The 21,856-nt window shown below is 27.4% G+C and overlaps 1 long non-coding RNA gene across 1 annotated transcript in view; it reads right to left on the bottom strand.

Annotated features, from left to right (window-relative positions):
* The window catches only part of LOC122268908 (uncharacterized), a 128,110-nt gene that overhangs the window by 23,378 nt on the left and 82,876 nt on the right, over positions 1-21,856 (bottom strand). The window lies entirely within an intron of this gene.

Here is a 21,856-nt window from a genome sequence, read left to right on the forward strand (position 1 = left end):
TCAACTCTGTAGTCATGTAATTTTGAAGCCAATCCAGAAGACAAGGGAACTCCTGGATCAAGTATTGGAAGGAATTTTGCCTTCGTGGAGGACTTTTTGATGGAACTAACCAGCATTTGCTTTACAAGGAGAGGAAGACAACGAGAATTTCCCTCGGTTAGCCTAACCGCAAAGGGACTCTAACCTATAATCCATCTACCACTGAGAATATTTTCGACAAATGACAAATTTCGCCAACACTTAAAAACTCTCCAAAAACCCTTACATATTTAAAAATTTATTCAAAATTTAAGAATATTCAAATTAAAGGTTATTCTTACTACAATTGAAGTCCTTATTCTAAGATAGTTGAGAAACGAAAATAGAAAAGAAGATGCAATTTTTAATAAGTTCTTCGTTTTCTAATTAAGACGTAATTTAATTTAAGCTAGTTAATTTCATTTTAGTTGGCTGCTTGATATTATTTCGCAGTAATAAATCCTTCAACATAACTCAACACTAAATAAATGAAAAGCAAGTCATACTTAAACCTAGTAAAAAATTTTCTCCGCTGCCTACTATTTATCTTTAAAATGCTAGTGTGTCTCGACTCCAAGTACAAATATAAAGTGCAAGTTATTTATATATTACGTTAGAAACAATTCTGAAAATCCAAGCAATAAAAGAAACATGTTGCTACCACTTTTTACTTATTTAATAAAATTGAATAAAAGATAAATTTGATATCGGAAACTGTGCTAGGTACAATTTGAAGGAGCCATTTATACCCAGGCACAAAAAAGTACCTACATATGCAAAAATACTTTTCAGAAAAATGTGGTAATGAATATTTGTTTATACTAAGTTGATATTTCTTTCTGTTTACTACTACTTTAAAAAGTAATATGACAGACAAATCAATTTTTAAACTTTTATATATTATGGTAGACAGAACTACTAAATTAATGAACTCTTATTGAAAAAGTCCTGTTGAAAGTCCCGTACAAATGAATTAATTCCCTCTCTCAATTTCAAATTATTGTTTTGGCTCTATAAAAGTAAAATTTAAAAAAATGACTTTGTATTTACTAAAAAATAACTTTTTTTTTTACTTCGAAAAGTTATTTTATTGAGATAAAATTTCTTCCAACGAAATCCATATTTGTCATTTCCAACGTTCAACCATTATTTGTGTCATTAAAACTTTTGGTAGAGAATGGCGGTTGTTTCTTCATTCTCAATGAAATATTATTACGTATATCATTCAGCTTCAATTCTCTTAATTATGACAGTCACTTTGACTGTTTCCATGCAATTGAAATCTTTTGAAGTGACCTTATAGACCAGTAACCATGTCGTTAAGAAGAATATATTCTCGGAAAAAAAATGATATATCCTCACATCATTTGCGAGTGGGCTCACATAAAAATGAAACTGTTCAATGCTTGTTTACGTCATCATTAAAGGTTTATAAAAAATAGTTGGTCTAGTCATAAAACACCAGGGTTTGACCATTTAAACCAGAGGGGCGTGAGTATATCGGTTTTTTCGTGATACCCGCTGTTGGACAATTTTCATTTTTTACAACGTACTTTTATCGCCTCAGGTACAAAGACTTATTAGCTTTATTCAAAAATCGTATTTAGAATGCCAAAGTGTGGATAAAAAACTAGCTTTAAACGTTGCAACGTTTCCCATATCGTGACGGCCATCCCATTGTCTAACGAAATTATGCATATTTCGGCCTTTATTTCTTATTATTTATGGTGTCACGGTTTCTCATAGACTCTGACTGAGATTAAGCATTGGGAATTGCTTTTCTGCGCAAGAGGTTAGAACAGTTAAAGGCACAGTTACAGACGAGATTTTATAGGCCTACTATGCATGCATGCCAAACATAATAGGTCGTTTCCCTCTAGATACGGTTACCATATGCTTGATTCTGCCCCTGTAACTTAAAACCTAGCTAAATGGCTAACTGCCGATTGCTGAAGATTATGGCTAACTTTCCGAATCTTTATGGCAATTGGGATATCTGAGAGGGTTACAAAGTGAGTTATAGGAACTTCTTGCTGAATAGCATTGGGAAGACTCCTTTGAGAGTTTTATTGTTTCCAAATGGGTTAAAACAAGAGATTATTAGTCATGCGTTCGAGATTACAGTCAATTACTGGAATCGTTCCTTATTTTATTTCTGTTATTACCATTAAATAGAAATTTTTCAAATATTACTGTGGTTAAAACAGGTTATGTAATTGCAAACTCATCTTCCAAATACAATTCGCGTGATTGTGCCGCTATAAAATTAATTTTGTTGTTTATTTTAACCCATTTAGTTTTACAGCATACTGTAAAATATATCAGTTTTACACACCGATCAATCTATAAAAACGCACCCATTGATTAAAATGAACTACCTAAACCTTTCACATTTTAATGATGGGGTTGTCATACTTAATAAAATAATTAAAAACTGAAGGGAACGGCTAAAAAACTTTATATTTTTAAGATTTCACCAATATATGTCTCAAATCATTCTGTAACAAGGTTATATAACGCATCAAAGTTCAATTAATCATAATAGTAGCAACTATAACTGAATAACAATCTTAAATATATGCAATAAGTTTCCAAACCTTTATAGTGATCAAGAAAAATGAATTGGTCAATTTTTAAAAACAAGGAATGTGTTTTATAGTATAAATTTTGATACCAGTTTAAAAGTTTTAGTGGACTTTTGGGACCCCTGCATGATTAATGTTTTTTCTTCTTCCTTCTCTTTTTTTTTCTTTTGACAGTTTTAAAAATAGAAGCATGTCACTATTTCTACATTCTGATTTCCCAATTCTTCTCTGGAAGCCGTGGTGGCTCAGGGAATAAAGTATTTGTCTTCCAATGGGATGTGACCCAGGTTCGAATACCAGCGACAGCTGGCTGATGCGAATTCTACTCCCTGCTTGCACTTACTATAGCGTTGACATTAAATATCATCAGTGGTTTATGGATCAAGAGTTAGAGTTCCCTTGCTGTTGGGCTAATCGTGGGATGTTTTGTGGTTTTCCCCTCCATGTAACATAAATGCAGGTTAGTTCCATCAAAAAGTCCTCCACGAAGGCTAGTTTCTCCTAATTCTTGATCCGGGAGTTCTCTTGTCTTCTGGGTTGAGTTCAAAATTGTAAAGCTATGGAGTTGAACATTGATAGTCGTAAACTCAGAATTGCGTCGAATGCTCAACACCGGTTGTAAAATGCAAAATACTTCTCTGGTATCCTCAAAGGCAGAAGGATCATGGGCTAAAATCCCCTTGCTACCGGGGTAACCATGGGAGGTTTTCATGGTTTCCTCTCCATGTAACGCAAAAGCAGTTTAGTTCCATCGAAAAATTCTTCCTTGAAAGCTAGTTTGTCTCAATGCTCAATGCTTTGTCTTCTGGGTTGGGTTTAAAATTACAAGGCTACGGAGTTGAACCTTGATAGCTGTAAACTCAGAATCGGGTCGACTGTTCAACTCTGGTTTTAATATAAAATAAAATCTTTCTCTGGTAGTTTAAATTTACAAGAATGCATTTCAATTTAAAACCCAGCCTAGAGGAAATTTAAAAGACATGTAATACCTAGATGCTAATTTTTTACTTTATTTTTTTACTTTCAAAAGTTGATTAAATATTATGTAATTCAAGTCATATATATATATATATATATTCATATTAAATTAAAATTTTTGATGTATCAATGTTCTTCGTTCATATTTTTGCTAATAAATAATTAAGTTAATGTTGAATAATATGCATGCTAAATTTAACATCATATTCTGCATATAAAATCTACATATGATTAATATTTATGATAACAAGCAATAATCTTGAATCTAATGTTATGACGTTATTTACAACTTGAGATTTGGAAGGAAAAAAAATTTGACATGTTAAAAGCCGTAAAGAATGGTCAGACATTACATAAAAATCGTAATTATGAAGTAAATATTAAAAGAACAGAGATGAGCGAATCTCGATAATTATTAAATAATTTCGACATGACTTTAAAGGATATAATTGCTCAATAAAACAGACTTGAATAAATATAAAACGAGGAAAGAAACGCATTCTGGTAGTTAATAATGATGACGAGTAAAAAAGATTTGATAGGTTTTCTTGTTATAAAATCGTGAAACAGAGAAAATGTGTGTAAAATCATATAAAGCTGCTTCTAATTTTTGAACTGATATGCCATTTTTAAAAAGTAAATGATGTTTTTTATGATAATTATATATTTTTTTTCTGCTGCACATTCTAATATTAAATTATATTCGACGCTCAAAGGGGAAAAAATCGTACATTAACTACACAACCGATAGTTCTAGGTTTGTGAAGAAAAGACAAAGAAAATAAGGGATTTTAAATATTTCAAGGGGAAAAAATATAAAATTTCGGTAATTTACAAATCTTATCGTTGAAGTAACATGAACACATTTTCCTCAAAAATTTTATCTACACAATTTCATTCATTATCTACTTTTAAATAAATTAACTTTCTTGCGATAAATTTCTTCTTCAAGATGACGAAAGTTTTGTAATTTAGTTATTCAAAATCGTGCTAATTTAAACTATAGAGGGTCTGGAATGGTTAATTGATTGGAAACTCTAAGAAAAGGCCTTTAACTCAATATTGTTTTAAAAAATTGCGGTTGCCAAAAAACGGAGGACGTTTAGAAGCAAATAGTTTGAACACCAGCACTATAGATCCCGTTTTTCTCGGGTTTTCTGTAAAATTTTACTTTTAAATTTAAAGTAGTAGCAAAAGTTATGCTTTTTTATTTGACTCTTGCATTTATAAATTTAACTTAAAGCGACATATATACATATGTATTTTCTGAAACGAGGGAATTATTGTATTATATTTATTAAAAGTGTCATGTTAGTTTTTAATGACTTTATACCTTAAATAGTGCAAGTTTATAAGAAGATCATAAATATGAAGCATGAGCTAGGACAGATAAAATGAAAGCATGTGCTTCTTTTTGGGTATAAAAAGTTAAACCTCCAGCTGAGAAGTTAAGCCTTTAGGACAATCTATACATTTTATAAATATCTATAAATTATCTATAAATAGATCGATAAATTATCTATAAATATTAATATTAACACCTGCAATCCCATTCAGAAGTAATGAAAAAATTATTTGCACATTTGCATTTAGATCAAATGGTAACATATTGCTGATATCTGTCACTTGAAAAAATTAAAAAAAATCTTGATTTTTACATTCAAAAACAGATTTTTACAATTTTTAATTTTTAGAGAAGAGCATATGTACCACCAATACTCTCTTCTCCCCAGTACACTGTACAAATACAGTGTACTGTTGACAAGTACACTGTCTACCACTCAATAAAAAATAGTTCAAGATTTCCTTATATTTTGTTTAGCATTAAGGGTATGAAGCTTTACTAATAATGTAATACCAATGCTAAAAAGCATGATAAACAATAAAAAAACGAAAAAATAATAATAACAATTGAAATTGAAATGCATAAAAAAGAAAAAGAAAAACAATAAAAATCAAATGCGTAATTATTTGAAGAAAATAAAGTGTATATTAAGATCTTGTTTTGATTAAAAACATTTTGTCAATGTAAAAAAATAAGCCACGTTTTTTCTACTAAAAAGTTTTTCCTTTTAAGAAAAACTTAACTCAAAAGTGTCCTATTAGCATTTTTTAAAAAATAACCTTTTTTATGAAAAGTCAAAGGGAATTGGAACTTAAGTTGATAATTTCTAATAAAATTAGCTCTTTATTTAAAAAAATATATATATCGGAGGTGCATAAATTTTGTATCAAAATACAACTTCTCAAATTTTTAATCTATTTTGGTGAAAATGAATGTCACTTTCTCTAAAATGAACTTTTGAAATTGAAATAAAGGTTCGAAAAAAGTGCACGAAAAGTACATGAAAATGGTTGAGGGAACGTTATAGCACAGGAAAAACTTTTCATCGCAAATTCACCTCCGTAAGTAATATGAAGTATAAAGAAAGTGAGATCATACAAACCTAGAGTAAGTATCAAATACTGAAAAGAAATTTTCAAAATATCAAAAAGAAACTGAATTATGAAAAGATAACTTAGAATTACTCAATGGGAGTTATCTTCCAATAATTTTTTTGCTTTTTAATATTTAAAAAAAAAAAATTTAGCAACTGAAACTCTCTAGGTTTGCCTGAATTAGTTTTTCTATACTTTAAATTTATAATTGCTTATTGAGGTGGAAGAGAATTTGCGAGGAAAAATTTCTCCAGCGGAATAGAAATTTCTTAATGGGTTAAAAAAAAATTTCTTCTTTTTTTTTTTTAGAACGCCAAACAAAATAAAGTTTACTCATTGCATGCGGGTCAGGTAAAAAATGTGTTATAAAAAAGCTAAATGCTTATGTGCAATTTCTATCTTTATAGAATTATTTAAAGAGTCGTAAGCAGAAAAATTTCCTTTTTACTGTTTTTAAGAAATAACTCATTCCTTATTATCACAAATATAAATTATTCAGAAGATATGTATTTAGTACGGATTGAAATACTTGGCAGTAAAAAATTTAAGTTGTAGCTCTGTTGAAAAGTTTGAACCAGAACTCTATAGTTATAAGCTGTTGTAATCTTGTAGCATATAAAGTGCTAATATGATCTTAGCAGAATATAAATAAGTGTATCTATTATCAGTTTACGTTTAAAAACGTTTTTAAATACATATTTATAAATATTTAGTTTGCTGTTAAGAAGTGTTAAAACATCTTTTATTCAACTTGATTTCGTCACAGTTTCATTAATTTTTTTATTTTTTTATATATGTAATTTTTTTCCCTATGGATTGTGGAAATTTTCTCGCAGATAAAGCGCTTAAACGATGTTATCAGAATATGAAATATGTATCAAGCATCAATTTATATATAAAAATGTTTTTATTTACATATTTTAGCATTTTCATGGGCTTCTTAAAAAGCATATGAATCGAGAATTATACTTTTTGTAAACTGATACCACTGTCATTTCTATCGGAGGACATATATTAATCTGCGAATATTACAAAAATGTAGAAGGGCCCGTTACAGTTAAGATAAGTATCAATCTAAAAAGGAAGAAAAAGTACACGAAAAAGAAAAGAAATAAGAGAATGTTGTTTTTCTCAAAGTAAATATCAAAAGTTATCATTTAGTTCACCTCTATCTGCTGTGAGTCGAGTGGAATTTTGAAGCTATAAAAACAAAACCAATCCACCTTGCAATATTCAGTACTGACGCCAACTTGGCAGGCTATGATAAGAAAAGAATGTTACTTTTTAGCTTAAAAAACCCCCAATGATAAGATGAAAAGGACAGTTTTTCTCTTCATGCAATCTGGACAGTTTTAATTCGTTTCTTTTTATTTTTTATACACATACATTTTGCCATAATTCAAGAGACGAAAACCTGATTACTCGTATGTGACAAAGTCAGAAATCTTACAAACGAATCTACAAGTTTCGACGTGTCAGATGTGTGCTCCTCGCTTTATGGTCCTTTTTGATGATAAGATAAAAGTAAAATTCAATTTTTATGACGCTTTCAGACCACTTTAGCGTCCCGGCATATTTTATGTGAAGAATGGGATATTGCTTTCTTTCCGGCGAACATCGATTTTATTTATTAGGCGACGCTATAAATAAAACTACACTTACTACCATATAATAATAGTAGTAAAATATATATTTTCCATTTTTTACACACTAAAATTTCACATCCAATTTGTTTTTAAGTTATAGCTTAATGAGAATTGTATGTAAAAATGACTACTTGCCTTGATATAATTATTGTATTTCTTTTTTAAGCCAAATAGTTTTAATGGCATATTATATATAGAACTCCTTATACTTTACGTTGGGGCAACTAAATTTGGTTTATTAATAAGGATTCAATATCGATTTTTTGGTTTTGAAACTAATTTTTTTGTACAAAGCAAGTTTAAAAAGATAAAGTTTCCATAAAAAGTCTATAGTTTAATCATATTTATATTAGTTAGGAAATTATGTTTTTAAATGTTCTTTAATTTTTAGAAAAATCCTTTTAATATTTACGCTTTATGGTTCTTTTTGATGATAAGGTATAAGTAAAATTCAAGTTTTATGATATGTTTTAGCCACGTTTTTATTCACGCATATTTTTATGCGAAACATTTAATACTGAACGTGGGAACATCGATTTTATATACTAGGTGATGGTATAAATAAAACTATACTTACTAGCACATATAGTAGAAAAATAAACATTTTCCATTTTTTACCTACATCACGTCATTTTTATTTATTTATTTACTTATTTATTTATATACTTTTTTGTCATCACTAAAAGAGTAAAAAATATTTAAAATGCGTACTTATTTTGACTTAATTGATATTTTTCAGCAAAGGAGTTTTGCGGATAACTTTAAATTATTGAACTCCATAAGCGACATTGTGCACCTGAATTTTATTTCGTTCTAAAGAAACAATATCGTCTGCATTTTTCTTTTTGGATTTAAAGCTGGATTAAATTTTATATGAAATAAAAGACCTATAAAAGAGGTCATTGAATTATCAGAACTGCAAACTATTTTGCTTTCTCCAACATTTTGAAAGCCTCATCACAAAAGAGCTCGAATAAAGTAGCTTTATAAATGAATTTTTGTATCATTCACGCGTAGTTTTGTTGAAAATAACTTTAAATAAAATTTAAAGTTATTTAAAGTTAAAACATACGTTTAAACAAAAAATTTGCCATCACTAGAAAAAATTTTCTCTCAAAACGCATAAAGTTGTCCAATTTTTTTGAACACATTCTTTTATCAAAATTTTTTAGAACTTACGGAATGAAGCAAATGTTTATAAAACATTTATATATAGTATCAGAAATCGTTTTTCCTTGCGGAAGAAGAGGTAAATAACTAATATTTTAACACATTGCATGCAGACAACTTTTCCAAGTAATGTACTACAGCTGTTATAAATGAAAATTTTAAAAAAGTGGTTGACAAGATTTCATATAAGTTAAATCAAACTTATCACTAAAACAACAACTTCAATTTAAAAAAAAATATTACGACGAATGATTGTAGTACTGATTACATACATACTGAATCATTTATGCTTGTGGTAATTACAAATGAATAATTTATTTGAAAAGCAGAGCGGAAGCGAAATAGTTTGGTTACCACTTTTTAACCTTTTGTATGGATCACAGAAATTTCAAAAACGAATTTTTACGTAACCCGATTGCATAGTGCACCGTAAGAATCCAGAAACATCTCTGAAAAGGCATCTTAACACTATGCGGTCCGCATATATTTAGTGATAAGTTTACCATGTAACCGGTTCCGTGTAGCTTGCTCCGCTTTGTAAAATAATATTTTCTAGTGGTAGCGAAATTTAAGTTACTTTTAGTTTAGTATTTTTCATTATAAGTAATTTTTTCCCCACTAAATATCAAAAATTATAAGTATGATATAAAATGCAACGTTAAAGCATCAAACTACTGGTTACTATATTAAAAAATAGGCGCAACTATCTTTCTTTAACGAATTTTACTATATAATTTGCTACCACTTTTTTAAAACTATTCCAGAAAGCGGAACAGTTGGCATCCCTGTACTCCATTGTCCCTTGACAAAATGTCACATGAAAATCAAGTTGCAACGTGCGACATCTATGTGTTGTCACCGGCCACTAACGTTTGGCTTGGACATGGATCCAACGTGTTGTCACCGGCTGCTAACGTTTGGTTTTCACGTGACAACACGTTGGTGTCACCGGACATGAAAGTGTTAAGGCAGAATCGAGTTAACATTGAATTGGAATTTAATAGTTGTAGTGACGCTACACTCTGAAACTGAATCAACGTCAATGCGAATCTTGAAAATCAGTGTTTTTCAAAATGTCTCCGAGATTTTCGGAAACATTTTTGTTGAGCGAAATTAGCTTCTGAAATTTTTTACAGTGTGTTAGGAATAAAGTATTTCGTCCACTAATGCATATAAATAATTAAAATAATCATCTGAAAGTTCAAACAGATAAAAGTTAAGTGTTTTAAAGTTTTATAAAAATTCAATTTGTTTTAAGTATTTTTTCATCAGTTTACTAACAATAGTAAAATGTTTTGCAAAAAAACTGAAAATATTGGAGGCTATAAGTAATGTAAGAAGCTTAAATTTTTGGAAGTTACTCTTACTTTAGTAGCCGTACTCTTACTTTAGTAGTAGTTTTCCTAATTTAATTTATTAGTTATCACCCAGCTTCCTCATATGAAGACAGTTCCTTTTCTTCTTATTTTTTTTTTTTTAATGATAAAAATTGGTTATCGGAATACAACAAAACCTATACGTCCCTCATGTTAGAGTTTCTAATTTGGATAAGTAATCAAAATTATCGGTTTATAATGTGTTTTACTTACAGTGGTGGCCAAAAGCGTGGACATTTTTTGAAAGTTTCATGTTTTTCAACTTTGTGTGCTTGTAGAATATATTAATTTTCACTTAAATACAAGCTTTTATATATCAAATTCAAGGTAATTTAATAATAAAAACAGTATTACAATATCTGTATTACAAAAAAAGTTATGCAACTAATAGTAGGATCTATCTTATTAGTGGTAGCAACATTAGCGTTTTGGCGTATTAAATCTTGAAGTTTAAAGTTTCAAAAAAAAAATAATAAAAAAAAGAAAGAAAATTAAGCTATTACGACGAATTAATAATTTAAAATAATGCGTAAATAAGATCTACTTGTTTGTGTATTATGCTTACAGATATCTCAATAGTTTGGTTTTTAAAAAAATTCTAGAAACAAAGCTTAATTTTTGTAATTTAATTGCCGTTTTAAAACCACTTTGCAAAAACTTTTTTTAACAACCGTACAAGTTGTCAGGTATGAATACGTCAAAAGGCTAATGTTGCGACCACTAAGAAAATTATTTCGCTTTGGCCGTACAAGTTGGAAGTTTGTTTACTACCACTTTAGCTTACTTCAGATCAATTTTTAACATTATTAATATAATATGGTAGACAGAACTACATTCTTTCAGCAAAATTAATCCCAGCAATGAAACACTTGCTCTACCACTTTACTTTTTTGAAAAAAGTAATTGTCTTTTTTTCAAAATGGGCAGCAGGGTGTCAAGCGGGTCCCTCAAAATTCCTACAGTCAACGTATCATCAAAGCAGTAGAAATTCACATAGTTCAATAGCCATTTAAATGCTATAAATTTGTTCTCCTATCCATAACATAGCTTCTTACATAGGTTTGGTTGATTGTGCTGATCAGGAAGGTTTCATGTTAATTTTTTAAACTTAGGGTCTACTATAAGAGCAGGGATTAATAACATGACTTATTCAAATAACAAAAGAACATATTATATTTTTCGCCCTTTGAATATTTTTTTATTGTAATTAAAAAATATCTATATATTTTAATTTCCTTCTCTTAAATTAAAACATGCCTTTTTTTGTTCAGAAAAATACTGATTTGTAGAGCTAATTAATTATAACCAAGGGAGCAGAATCCAATGGTCTAAGGGAGAATATGAGGTTGTCCTAGTTATGACCAGGTTGTACCAATCATCCTTTATTTATTAATTTTAACCCTTCCAGAACTGGTGAGTCATAAATGTATTTGCAAGGAATCAATATCAGGATTGTAAAAAATAAAGAGCGATAGCTTAAGTTTGGGCAAAGCTAATTTGACAAATTTATTTTTGCTTTCATTTTAAATCAAATACATCCAATCCATGTGTGTTAAAAGTGTAGCTATACAATTTTCAATTCGAATTAGGTATTGAATTAAAAAAAGCAGACTAATATTTACCCGCCCATAAATAAACTGCTATAAAAATAGTTTTACTACCAGTTTTTATTTTTTTACCCTAATTATCGCCACCATTAGAATACATATATGACTCGCCCGTCTCGAAGAGTTTAATAGTATTCTCGGGCAAAGAAAAATAAATAAAAAAAAATAATTACCAAAAATTAAAAATAAATAAATAAATAAGTAAAAAACGGGTATTAATAGACAGGTGTGTTATGTATTTTTTCGAAAATAAATTATTTGACTCATTACATTTTGCATAAAAAATGAAAAAGTCAAAATTGATCCAAGCTACCACACAACTCTTTCCCCTGTATGAGATTGTTTCACACTCGAAAAAAGTAAATAGCGGCAGCCAGAATTGCAAAAACTTACATTTTAATTTTTAAGCAAGCTAGAAATAAAGTTGAATAAATACCAGTTTTTTATTTCTTTTGTTTCAGCCATACAAATAACTATGATGAATTATTGTGTTGCGAATCAGAGAACGCATCTTGAGTTTATGACAGATAAGAAACGAAAAAATCTGTTTGCTTAACCTTCTCACATGCATTGAATTTCATAATCATTATTATTATAATAAGCAAAAATTATTAAAACGATAAAATGGCTTTGTTTACCTTTTAGCTAAATTTTATGAATTTTGAAATGAAAATTGCTGTTATAACTGATAATCTGAAACGCGTTTTAAACAATTAAGAAAATAAATATTATAATAATTACTTTTCAAAACTTAAGTTAAGATTTCATAGTTTAAAATGAAATTAAGCTGTATGAAAAAATATATTTTGCTTGAATTTGAAATAATATTAAAGATTACTTACATCCATGGTTTAAAAGTATTAATTAATCATTATTAATTAATTAAATACTTTTGAAGCATTAGTATTTAATTAAAATTCAAGAATTAAAATGAAATAAGAAATTAGTATTCAATAAAAATTCAAAAATTAAAATTGAATAAAAAATTAGTATTTAATAAAAATACTAATAATAATTGGTATTTCATAAAAATATTTCTTTACAGTAACTTTTTATAAGTTCTCTACATTTCCTCTTTATAAACAATTAATAAAGATGATAATTAATAATTCGATATTAGATTAGACTTAAACGATCTAATACACATAATTACTTCTGCAACAATTATTTCATAATTACTAACGCAAATGCAAATGTAATTACGTATTTCATTTTATAAAACAAGTACAGTTGACTTATTTCATTCTATTATTATTTAATTTTTCTTTATTATGAAAATTTATTCAAAATTTAATATGGATGCGCATTAGCTAGAATTCAATAAAGGAATAAAGAAAAAAAAAAAAACACATTCAACTGTTTCTTTTTTGCACCAATAGATGGCGTAAGCAGTAAGAAGTTCAACACTTTCTCAATAGATGGCGACAGTAAGGCTGTTCTAGCAGAAAGAGAAATGAAACTCCTTTAAAATAAAAGGGGGAGAGTTTAATGCATTTTAATCCTGTCTTTGTTCTAATTATCCATATAGTATAGATCAATTTTTTCTGTAATAATTAACTTTTTTTGGGTTAATAGATTTCTTATAAATTAGTTACAGCTGTAAGAATGCACGAGTTTAATTAATAATAGCTTTCCTCTAATTATCTTCCGAAGAAACACAAAATGTCTGAACACTTTCCAAAATAGTTTACGAAGCTCATAACAAACTCATATTTGTAACATTTGTAATATTTAAAAACTTAATTGACAATTTAAATATTTGCATTAAAATAAAAATAACAAATATTATGTAATGCATAAAATAAATATTTGATTAAATATATGATGTCAATTATATATTTTTCATACACAAATTGCTTTTATGTCAAGAGATTAATAAACGAAAAAAAGTGTAAAGAACCAATGTTTAAAAACAATAAAAAAAGAAAAATACGGTCAAGTAATTGATAAATGATCAATTAACACAAAATTACCTTATTTTCTCTACTAATTATAAACATACTTTAAAAATTTAAGAAAAGAAAGCAGTGTGCATTCATCAAAGCTTTAAAACTACATAAACTAAAGGAAAAACACAAAAAGCCATAAATTATTCAAGCAGTAATACTGATAGCAAACTAGGCAACTTAAATAATTTTGTAAAAAATGTACATGTTGTAAATTATTCTCCCTCGCATCTTAATTAAGCTAAGCCATTTAACATAGTCGCGAATTGCTGAATTGTATAAAATTACTTTAATGTCAAATATAGTATTTCAAATTATGTTTTTAAATTCCCTATAAACAACAACAGGAATTCGTTATTAGTCAGAAGCTCGTAAAATGAAGATAATTAATGGGGGAATGATTTATTATTTTGGAGTTCTATTTCTCGAATGTCATTTGTTAAGAGTAATTATAAAGCTGTTCTTAAACATGAGTACAAACGTATTTTTCGAAGAAATAATTAAAAGAGCGACTAATCGTAATTCATCTGCAATATTTTTTCTTCCTGCATTGTAAGCACGAAATCTTGCTGGAATCATATTCAGCTAATTACAAGCTTTCATATGAGGCACTTAAAGTGTGTTTCACATAAATCAGCTCATTATTTCTGATATGTCTCGAAATGGAGAGAGTTCTTTAACAACGCCGAATTAGCCGAATTAGTCTAAGAATGTTCGTTAAGTTTAAGATTTATATAACATTACTTATAAAAGAAAGAAATATAGTTGCATAATAACGGGAAAAAATAATCAGCGAAATTATAAGTTATGCTTGGTTTTTTTATTATATGTTTGAAATTTGCAAAATATTATCATTTAGATTCTCGTAAAGTTCATAATACAGTTCTATGTTAGATTGTAAAAGTGAAGGTGATATTAAACTTAGTTAAAATAAAGAACCGTTAGTTTTGAAATATTTTTTAAGGGGCTATTATTAAAAGGAAAAAAAAATACATAGCATGATAAAACTAACTATAAGTCCCTTTTTGAAAACTTTAAACTTAAGATTTATATAATGTTACTTAAAAGAGAAAGAGAGTTACACAATAGCGGAAAAAAATAGTTAAAGTTATAAATTATGTTTATATTTTTCATTATATGTTTTAAATTGAGTCTCATTGGAAAAAAGAATTTTAACATGCTAAAACAAACGGTAAGTCACATTTAAAAACAAATATTTCCATACCCTTTTTTTAAATTGCAAAAAGAGAAAAAAAAAATCTTACACAAATCTGATTAATAATGAGAAACATGTGAAAGTAAGGAAAAATTAGAAAAATGTACCAATTTATCAAATTAGCAATTAAAATTATTTTCTCTCAAACCATTAACTATTACTTTTTTTCTCTATATTATGTTTTACTTTTTTCGAAAACCAAGTGTTTTATTTTATTTTATAACAGTCGTTGAATGGCAGACAACGACTACTAATGTTCTCCGTAACCTTGAAGTTTTGAACCCAGTCCCGAAGACCTGGATCAAGTATTGGATGAAATTTGTCTTCGGGGGGAACTTTTCGATGGAACAAACCAGCATTTGCGTTACATTGAGATAAAAACCACAAAAACCTCTCAGGGTTAGCGTGATGGCAAGGGGACTCTTACCCATGATCCGTTTTCCACTGAGGATATTTTACGGCAGCACTGTCGTCGATTCGATTCGATGCGAAATTCGTATCGACCAGCCATGACTGGGATTCGAGCCTGGTTCCCATCATTGGACGCTCTATCCCCCGACCCACCACGGCTCAAAAACCAAGTGTCGTAATTATATGACTATAATGTAATAGTTATGTATACAGATGGAAAAAACGTAGACGTAGCAAATTATATAGTAAATTTTTTTTAAATGTAAATTCCAAAGAAGGGATTTATTTAAAACCACTTAAATTCATTGTTATGCTATGATATTTTATCTTCATTTTTTAATAATTAACAATTCTATGTTTTATTATTGAAATCTAGTTAATATAAGAAATTACGCAATGAATGTCTAAACACAGTGAAATATTTCAAACAATGGTTTTCATTTTCCGTTTCATATGTTAAATTTTTTTCATCGCTTTGCTAATTAATTTTTGTGGCACTGTTTCTTAATATTTATAGGTTATTTTTAGTATGCGTACTAAGAAAAATAGATTTTTACAAATAATTTAATTTTTTAAAAGATTCGAAATAAAAATGAATTTTTTTTTTTTAATTTCCAATAGTTATGTAGACAAAACTTTTTTTTTCTTTTCAAATCTTAAGACATACATAATTGTTTCTTTCTGTTTTGCGAAGTCATTATCTATTCCGTGCTAACTATACTCTATTCTATATACTAACTATATTCAAACTATACTATAGTATTCTAACTATACTAACTCTATACTCTATTCTTAAAAAAATTGTGGAAAAGTAAGATAGGTAGAGATAATTTTTTACAGGAGAAATTTATGCATAAAAATGAAGAGCTTAGAAGATGATAAATGACGTTTAAAACTGTGAATATTTAATTTAACAACTGAATGCCTAAAATATTGAATTATTTTGTATTAAATTGTTACATTTTTGATAATTGGGTANCTATACTATACTCTATACTTAAAAAAATTGTGGAAAAGTAAGATAGGTAGAGATAATTTTTTACAGGAGAAATTTATGCATAAAAATGAAGAGCTTAGAAGATGATAAATGACGTTTAAAACTGTGAATATTTAATTTAACAACTGAATGCCTAAAATATTGAATTATTTTGTATTAAATTGTTACATTTTTGATAATTGGGTAATCAAATTAAATTTTAAAACGTGATTCACGAATAATAAAATTCACGTTTTAAATAAAGAATACATAATTTAACAGCCTAATTAATGTATTTATTTGGTAGCGTAAATTTATTCGTTATAATTCTTTTGTTAAGAAGTTTTTCGATTATTATTATCTTGTTACTTAAAATATTCTCAAAATGTAATAGCGAAAATGAATTATGAAACAATTATTGTTCGTATTATGAAATAATGCATTATTCATAAAAATAAACATAAAATGAACATTAAAACTAAAATCTTTAATAATACATACCACTGTAAAATGAATATCACCAAAAATTAGGAGCCAAAACCTTTTAACCTAATTAATTATTTTAATTTTATTTTATGTTATTGAATTAAACACAGCATTAAACGATTCATTAAAAATTCAAAGAAATAAAAATATTTTTTTATTGATTGCTAAACAACTTTTAACTGAAAATAGAATAATATTAATTGTAATATATATTTCTCAAACTCACATATACTAAATATGGATAATTTATTACAAATTATTCTTGTACAATATTTACTTAAATTTAATCATTCTTTGAGGCATGGGTATCTGCATACAATACCAATTAATGCTTTCTATCATAATAGTCAATGCTTTCTTATCAGTCCTAGAGAATTATTTTTGTAAATTAACAAAATACAGAGCTCAAATAATATGCGTCTTGAATGCTTATCTGCTGACTGCATTGTGGCTCCCTCTAAGGTTACCAGTTAACCACGCCTTTTTCTGCATAGATTTAAAAATCTCCATTTCTCATTGGACTAGCATTAACATTTCATCAACAATATGTTATCTTTAAGGAGATAAGGCGGGGTTAACGCTCAACAGAAAAAACGACTGATTATGCAGGTTTTGCAGCATTTATTATAATTTTTGTGAAGTCTGCCTTTTTATGTCTCACGTGACAATTGAGGAGAGATTTAAGAGGATCTGCCCACTGACGTCAAGAATTCTTAAATTAATTGCTCTAGTACAATACTGCCCTCTAGTGGTTAAAATGAGAAATATTAAAGATATTAAAAATCATTACTATTATTTATATATGCACAAATTTATGAATATGTTATAGTTACGTACTGTAATAATAATGTTGCATGATAATGAACAAAACAATAATGAAAGTTATTTTAACAAATCATTTAAGAAATTAAATATACAAAATTGCATTATCGATATATTTGCGAATCTATTTCAAATGCTCATTAACAGGCAGGTGTTGGGGACTTTTTATAGTTTTAATTATATCCGCTAAGTTATTTATAAAATTTAGGTTTCATCTGAAGTATTTATTACTGAAAATAAATGTATTTTCGATAAATTCGTATAATTGTGATGTTGTTATCTAACAAATGCACCATTTTCTTTAAAAACCTGTTTATTTTTTTTTTATTTATTTTTTGCTTATTCTGATAACCATAAATTAAAAATTAAGTTACATAGAAATATTTAATATTAATAAAAGAAAAGGATATTTTTTTTTCACTCTGTTAAACAAGTATTAAAAACAATACAATTTTTATTAAACTTTGACTAACCTGCGAGCATTTTGTTAATCCATTTAATTGAAAATCCAAATACGAAAAATACGCAAATGCAATGTAAAGCAGGTACGCAATAATACGTTATTGCTATAGCTTTTATCAAAACAATACGCTCTTTTCTTTCCAAAAAAAATAAACAATTTAAAGTGGAACTAAATACGTATTTTGCTGTTTTGAAGATACCAGTTATAGATTCTAAAAACGATACACATTTAGTAGAAATTAATTTTATTCTTTTTCTTCAAATTAATTGGTATTTGTTTCGCAGAAATTTCTTATTGTATAGTATATTACAATGAAAAGAAAAGTATTTATTTTGATCTACATATTAATTCAAGTATTTATTTACACGACATCAGATTTAATCATGCTGTTAATAATGGTGGATTTGATTGAGAAATAAAGATCTTGTTCCATGCTTTTATTTATCCTGAAAAAAATGACTTCGTATGTAGTTAGTTTTTCTTGAATTAAACGCACAGAATTTTTGAAATGAAAACTTCACATTCTTTTAATAAGTCTTTTTTAAATTTATCTGATAGTTAAGAACGAAAAGCTATCAACTAAGCATACTCCGAATTATTTTTTAATTTCTTTCTCTTTGTAGTTTGTCACTGACTCACAATAAAATCTTCAGTTTTATGCTTCTACACAGTATTCAGCATTTATTTAATTATATATTTATTTTCGTTACTTGAAAAAATCTAAAGATATGAACTGCTTTGCTGTATTTTAGGTTTAAGTAAATTCGCATAATCGCATTTGAAATCAGCGAATTTTCATAACCAAATTAGAGCTAAATGGAAGAAAATGTTGACGTATTTAAAATTTCTGATAATGCCATTATTTTTAATAGAGGTTACATTCCTAGAAAGTATGCAAAAAATATGCGAAGGGGCATGCGAAAATATGCGAATCGTATTCATGTTGTATAATAACAGCTTTCACAAATCTTAAAGATTAATAGAATTGGAGAATATTTAAATACTAAAATTGGCAGTTTCATTTCTCCAAGATTTCGTCACGAGATATGGCGTTTTTTCTATACATCGTGGTGGGCAAAATGAATAATTGCTCCGTTTCTGGATATTATATAGGTATATTACTTCAGTTAAGTTGAGTCATTAATATCCCCCTGAAACGACATAAAAATATTCTCTTCAAAGTGGGTAAATATGCTGTTATATTAAAGTGAAATTATTTTTATAAAAAGTATTTAAGTCAAGTGGAAGTCAAGCGCTCCACGCAAGTATATATGACTGGTATTTCCCCCTGAAACGAATGCTCGTCAGAAAGATATTTTCTTTAAAGTGTTGGCAGTTACGCTACTATATTAAAGTGAGATGAAAATAATCTTTATAAAATGCTTTCTACTTTTAGCTACTTCTTCATTTCAATAAGTCACAGGTATAATATTAAAATTTAGGTATAATATGAGATCATAAATATGACGCTGGGTTTTCACCGGTTCTTTTACAAATTAATATGGCTTAATGATTACTTATTGTACTAAGCAATACATTTACTTGTTCCTAACATTTTTTAAGCGTACATTTAGTGCTTTTATTTTATTTCAGCTTATAGATTCAGTTGGGAAATAGTAGATTCTGAAATTCTTCCTTATATTAGATGAGAAGCACTACTTCAGAGAAAAAATCGGTTGGCAGGTAATAGATTTGAAAGGAATAGGTAGGCTTTATAGCTTATGTTTCAAATTATTTGTTAGTGTAATAATCCTTGTCTTTCAGTCTTCCTGTATTTAATGACATGTAAATATATTTTTTTCAATAAATTTATTTAAAAAAAATTCAATTGACGAAATTACGAACTTTTCATATTTTAATCGTATGAAAAGTTTGTTTGCTAACAATTTATGTCTTCGATTTACTGAGAAGTTTAATTTTAGTTACGTTCAAAACATACATTTCTTATTTTGAAAAACAGTAAAAAATCTTCAAATTTAAAAATTTCTTTTGTTAAAATATTTTCATTTTAAGATCTAAATGTTTCGAAAAATTATTTTTATATTTTGAAATCCAGTTGTTTTGAAAAGCTATCTTGAATTCGAAAAGTTTTTTTGCTCATATATTTTCGAGTCAGCATCTAACTAAATGTTTTGAAAAATCATTAGAAACTGTTGAAAATGTTTATTTGTTAATGTATCTAATTATTTTGAAAAACTATTGTGCATTTTTAAATCTAAATGCTTATTTGTTTATAAATCAAAATGGCTCACTATCTAAATATCTTAAAAAACTATTGAAATTCGTTAAATTGAAATGATTATTTGTTTATACATCAAAATATATCACTGTCAAAATATTTTGAAAAACTATTGAAACTTTTTAAATCTAAATATTTATTTATTTATATGTCTAGATACATCTCCATCTAAATGTTTCGAAAAACTGGGGAAAACTATTAAAAATCTTGAAATCCTAATGTTTATTTGTTTATATATTTTCTTGCAAACATCTAAATGTGTTGAAAACTATCTATGCATTTCATTTAATATAAATATATATATTATTGAAATGTTTCTTTAATTTTTATATTTGTGTGTTAACATAAATCTAAACATTTGAGAAAAAATATCACTATCTATTGCGGAAAATCTACATATTTTAAAAAATAATTGGAAATTGTTGAAGATATTTAAATCTAAATGTTTCTTTTGTCTGCATATTTCAGCGACAACATGAAATAAACATTTTTATTGTAAGTAGTATTTAAAACATATTTCACTACAAGTTAAAAATCCTTACATTTGGTTTGTTAAAAATCATCACTTTCTATTCCTATGTGCAATTTAAAATAAAATGTAAACCATTAATTTATATTCTTTATTGATTTTAGTGGAATTGAACTGAATATAGCTGGATCTGGACAAGAATAATATGCATTAGTATTCAACTCTTTCATCAAAACCAGTGTAGCGTGTGGCTATTAATATTTTTCTTTTGTGTACATGTTTTATTGTTAAACGTCAGATAGCTTTATCTTTTTAAGCAGTTTTCACATATTTAAGAGATAGGAATCAATCCTTTGAGCTGTTATCACTTCAAATTAGAAATTTTAAGTCATTATCAGCCTAATTGTTATTATTGGATTACAATGTTTCTCAGTATCAAGAAAGAAATCAATTTTAGTTCATGTTTCAGGTCGTTGTATCTTTGATGCAAAACGTTTATTGTTTTCAATAGTGAATACATTGTTGAATGCATGCATTGTGAATATATACATTGTTGTTAATAGTGAATATTTATAGAACTGTGTTGGTTTTTTCTCTAATTTTCTGATTCTTTTTGGCATGGAATATTAGATTATTAATTACATGTTCAAATAAATGAGAAAATATATTGATCTTTATTCTTGTTTATAGTCATGGCATTATTTGTAAATCTGTTCTATTAACTACCGAAATAAACGCACACATTACTGTCGAATTAGCATCAGATAAATATATACTAGAAACAAATATGATGAAAGGAAAATTTTATTAACTGCGTAATTTATGCAAATAATTATTAAATTTTAAAAATAGTTATTAAATTAGACAAGCAATTGATGTCACTGCTTGTCTAAAAATAATTAGACTGCATAGAATGAAAAATAGGACTATTATTAATAAATTGTTCTAACCTTTTACTAAGAAAAAATCTTTTTGGAGATTATATGGAACAATTAAATAAAACAAATTT

Source organism: Parasteatoda tepidariorum, chromosome X2 (assembly GCF_043381705.1).
Source record: "Parasteatoda tepidariorum isolate YZ-2023 chromosome X2, CAS_Ptep_4.0, whole genome shotgun sequence".
In the NCBI taxonomy this organism is placed as follows: domain Eukaryota; kingdom Metazoa; phylum Arthropoda; class Arachnida; order Araneae; family Theridiidae; genus Parasteatoda; species Parasteatoda tepidariorum.